The 4,929-nt window shown below is 46.0% G+C and overlaps 1 pseudogene; it reads left to right on the top strand.

Moving 5' to 3' along the window:
• Positions 1 to 364: 364 nt before the first annotated feature.
• LOC126197253 (5S ribosomal RNA) lies at positions 365 to 482 on the top strand (annotated as a pseudogene).
• The last annotated feature ends 4,447 nt before the right edge of the window (positions 483 to 4,929 follow it).

Here is a 4,929-nt window from a genome sequence, read left to right as displayed (position 1 = left end):
ATTAAACCTAACTAACCTAAGGACATCACACGCATCCATGTCCGAGGAAGGATTCGAACCTGCGACCATAGCGGTCGCTCGGTTCCAGACTGTAGCGCCTAGAACCGCACGGCTACCCCGGTCGGCTCAAGAAGCGCACGGCTCGTTCTCAAGACGACATATGTGAATTATTATAGACCTACAGTAAATCTGTTAGAAAATTTGTTTTATGTTTTACACAGATAGATACGTTCTAAAAGTTAATGCCTTGTCGGTACAACAACTCTCATCTATCAATGGCAATTCGTTTCAGTTCTATGTCCTCGTCTCGATGTGTTCCAAATACCGCGTTGTTATGATCAAACTTTCTCTATATAACACGTTGGCCAACGGCCTTGCCGCAGTGGTAACACCTGTTCCCGTTCGATCACCGAAGTTAAGCGCTGTCAGGCTGGGCTAGCACTTGGATGGGTGACCATCCGGTCTGCTGAGCGCTGTTGGCAAGCGGGGTGCACTCAGTCCTTGTGAAGCACACTGGGGAGCTACATGATTGAGAAGTAGCGGCTCCGGTCTCGGAAACCGGCATACGGAGGGGAGAGCGGTGTGCTCACCACATGCCCCTCCATATCCGCATCCAGAGACGCCGAGGAGCTGAGGATGACACGGTGGCCGGTCAGTACCGATGGGCCTTAATGACCTGTTCGGGAGGAGTATTTAACATGTTAGAAGATGGAAACTAATTACCGTATGAGCACCAAACTTGGTAGTATTAATGACCAGAGTTTGGGGCGCACGATTTCCATGCGTCACAGCGCCACCGCCCAGGTCCAACCTTGGCCCCCAGATGCCCTGATCAGCCATCGTGATTCATAGTCTCACACACCAGACCAGCTGCAGTGCACTTGTTGACGTGTCAATATGAGATTGGACAAAAGGAGCAGGGTATTATTGGTGAAGCTCAGTTATCAAAACAACAGTAATGCTGCAGCTGCACTTCGAGATTATCGTCAGCTGAGTGGATTACGGAAGGGTCCTCATTAACCAACTACCGTGCGGAGCATGATGAAGTTCCAATCAACTGGAGAACTGGGCCTAGCTCCGGGAAGAGGCCGACGACCGGGTGCACCACAGGTGGTTGATGAAGTCGCTGTTGCTATGACGGACAACGCTGTGCGCAATTCCGAATCGTCAGGCAGTGCGCGTGCTCTGTCACGATAGTTGAACATCCCGTGGTGCTTCGAGCCATTCTCAAATGGCATCCCTACAACATCCCTATCGCACAGCAGCTTGCACCACAGTGCGCAGAATGACGTATTGACTTCGCTCCACACCTTCTCGCAAGGACTGAAGGTGACGAGGGCTCTCCCTAGACCATCCTATAGACAGACGAAGCTCCTCTTTCTCTGATGGGTGAGGTGAACACTCAGAATTGCCGAGCGTGGGGATTTACACCTCCAATCATTGTGCATGAAGTTCCTCTGTATGGTGAACGTGTCACCGTGTGCTGTTGCTTCACGGCTGCGTTTATCACTGGCCCGTTCCTTTTTGTGCAGGTTGGTGCTCAAGGATCAAAGACATGCAGTGTGACTGGCCAGCGTTACTGCGATATGCTTCGCCAGAATGTCACGACCATCCTACAGGAGAGAGGGACATTGAACTCAACAGTTCTCGTGCAAGATGGGGCCCCACCGCACATCGCTCGCGAACTTCACCTGTTTCTCCGAAATTATCAGCTGATCGTTTTCAAATGCTTGGCCTGCACGATCACCTGATGTCACTCCATGAGATTTCTGGTTGTGGGCCTATATGAAGGACAGATTTTACCACGGGAACATTCACACATGTGCTGATCTGAGGCGCAGCATATCAAGAGAGGAAGCCAGTTTACCTACGAACATGCTTCGTTCTGCTGTCCAGAATGCAATCCTGCGCTTTCAGGCTCTTCTGGACGCTGATGGGTGCCATATTGGAGCTCCTTTTGTAGCAGTAGTGACACCGGTATGTAATGGTATGATGTACCGTAGCAGCACATAAAAAGTGCTTCAATTGATTTGATTCTGCATTATTTCTTTTCCCCATACCCTTGACATTAAGCTACCAAGTTTGATCCTCGTACGGTAATTAGTTTCCTTGTTATAATGTGTTGAATGGCGAAGGTTTAATTATAACCGCTGTGGCCGAACGGTTCTAGGCGCTTCAGTCCGGAACCGCGCTGTTGCTACGGTCGCAGGTTCGAATCCTGTCTTGGCCATGGATGTGTAGGATGATCTTAGGTTAGTTAAGTTTATGTAGTTCTAAGTCTAGGGGTCTGATGACCTCAGATGTTAAGTTCCATAGTGCTTAGAGCCATTTTTAATTATAACTACCCAGTACTTCTTCCTAGGCCGCCCTCTTCATTTCTTTCTCAGCCTTTTTCCGTCAAGAATATTAATGGTGGTGATATTGTGTCTAATGAAACGTCCAATAAAATTTGTTTTTCTCCTTTCCCTTCGCTTTAAAAATGTTATCCCTTCGTTGCTGACGTCACAGAGTGGAACTGAGGGGCAATGAGATATGCAGGCCGTGCAAAGAACTTGTGACGTCACACTAGTCGGCTCCTCCGCCACGATTCGCTTCCCTCGCCTTCGTGGAGGGATCACAGGTAATCAGTATTCACTTGAAAAGGTGCCCACTAAAGGTCTGAATTTTGTTGTGTACTGTCGAGAACTTACATACATTTAAACTCGCTTTCAAGGATTATTAAACTCTCTCTCTCCGCCGGAGACGGCTGCTGAAACTAGTAAGACCTGCAGTGTCACGCGCTGTGACGTAGGCGCCGCAGCAGTATTATCCCGTAGGCCTCGCTAGAATCGCACGTTATACTACACTGCGGAGAGTGAAATAAATAATTAGGAGTGCCAGACTTCCGTTTCGTGAAGAGGAACGTGGACAATGAGATGCGACACCGTTCTTACGTCACTAGCAGAAGTTAGGAGCCGTCATATAGTATGGAGGTGATGTCTTATTTGATGGTTTTTCGTTCTCATAGAGCACATGGTATGAGTATAAATCAACAAATTGAGGACGTCTTGGATACATGTCGTTTTAGCTACGATTTATTATAATGAAATGGCGCTACGTGTCGGTAGGTACAGGCTTCTTGTAGCTGATGAGTTGATGTTTTTAGTGTTATAGTTTGAGTACTATTAAAGTATACAGTTTCAGAGCTACGGTACAATGATGATCCGACAGAACCGCATCCTTTTTTTTTCAGTTTGAGAATTAAGCAACAAATAATGACATTTATAGATACAGTCATTGTACGGTATATACCACATACGAAGGGCCTGCGGCCTTACCAGACCATAGCATAGTTGGTAGCTTCGTGAGCTGCGATGTGAGAAGAGAAATCTAACAGATCCACCTCTTCCATATATTTTACACTTTTTGTTTCCTAAGAGATTCTCGGTCTTTTTTATTAATTTAGTATAAGCATCATCTCCACAAGTTGTTGCTATTTATCACAAGTAATGTATTTGCTGCAATCCTTGTTGTACAGGCCAATGACTGGTATGTTTTCCCAGCGGGTGGAAATACTAATGTGACTGCCAGCCTGTGTCAGAAAGTAAATGCAACTTACACACTGGAAGTTTTTGGTGTTATGGCACTGTGTGTAATACAGAGTATATATCTATGTTGTAGTTTGGTGAACTGACTCATGTTTATATCTCAGCAGTAAATATCTTTTTAGACGACGCTGAGTAGCTTCGAAACGAGCTCCTCTTTCATTCGGATGAAATTGCTAAACTAAAATCGATTTTTAAGTCTATGTGATGGAGTACGTTAGCTCACTGATGGTAGTCAACGCAATATTGATAATGTGGATATAATGTATGGACAAACTTACATTAGACTTTAACTAGAATCAATTTAAAACCGCGAGTGCCCGATGGATAACCGATTGAGTTAACGAGTAGATTCTCCCAGCATGTATTTCAGATCGTTGGACAGCATTTTGTAGTGCTCCTCTACCAGAAATTCGCTGTTCAAGCCACTGACCAGTCCAGAATCGCCTTCGCGATTATCTCCGCTCTTCTTCGACAGTTGCTAGTAGTGCTAACACAGCTCTCAATTGGGCGTCCATTACCGTAAAGACGCTGTGTGGCTCACGAGCCAAATGCAGCCGGAATGTACCGCTGGAGGGCGCTTAGGTCGCAGATCACTCTGAGGAGAACGTTCCGTCAAACGTGGCCGGTCACTTCAGAGCGTGCAGCAACCACGGCGGACACTGCGTCTGCCGGCTGGCGTGCTTCGCGGTGAGAAATGCGTCCCTGATGAAGACTTACAGGGTGATTTTTCTCTCCGCTCAGCTCGTCCTTGCCATTTTCCGCCAGATCCACATTTCAGTAGCTTCAAGCTGATTCCTTACCAATTTACCCAGTGTCCAGCTTCCACTTCCGTAGCGAAGTGTACACACGATAAATATTGCAAACAATTTTCTCATATATGTATTCATATATTTGTTGGTTAAAAAGCTTTTCTTAGGCATAAAGCTTGTGTTGTCCTCTGTGATTATGCAGTCGATATAACTAAATTCTTTCAGCCGTTGAATATCGAGTCATAAATTTTTAGACTGCCCTGATTTGTGTCGTCTTTTTCCATATTACCGTTACTTCTGTTTTCTGTTTGTTCACAATTTAAAAATGTGTGGTAGGACCTGCAGCATTCTATTCATTTCGTTTTCGGAGTCTGCAGTTATGTCATCACCAAATCTGACACGATGTATGCTTTCGCCGTAGTCATTTACTCCCTTTTCCTTCTCCTTCATTACCTGAATAGCTTCCTCAATGAACGCATTAAATAAACACATACAGCGGGATCAGCAGACCCATTACGGGCTTTGATGAGTGTTAGGTTTGTTGCAGAGGAGGGAACTGCCCTAGGTGCCTGGCTAGAGGCTTTTCGTGTAAC

The sequence above is a fragment of the Schistocerca nitens genome, chromosome 7 (genome assembly GCF_023898315.1).
Source record: "Schistocerca nitens isolate TAMUIC-IGC-003100 chromosome 7, iqSchNite1.1, whole genome shotgun sequence".
Lineage (NCBI taxonomy): Eukaryota > Metazoa > Arthropoda > Insecta > Orthoptera > Acrididae > Schistocerca > Schistocerca nitens.
The sequence above is the reverse complement of the archived record's forward strand: the minus strand, read 5'-3'. Positions and strand labels throughout refer to the sequence as shown.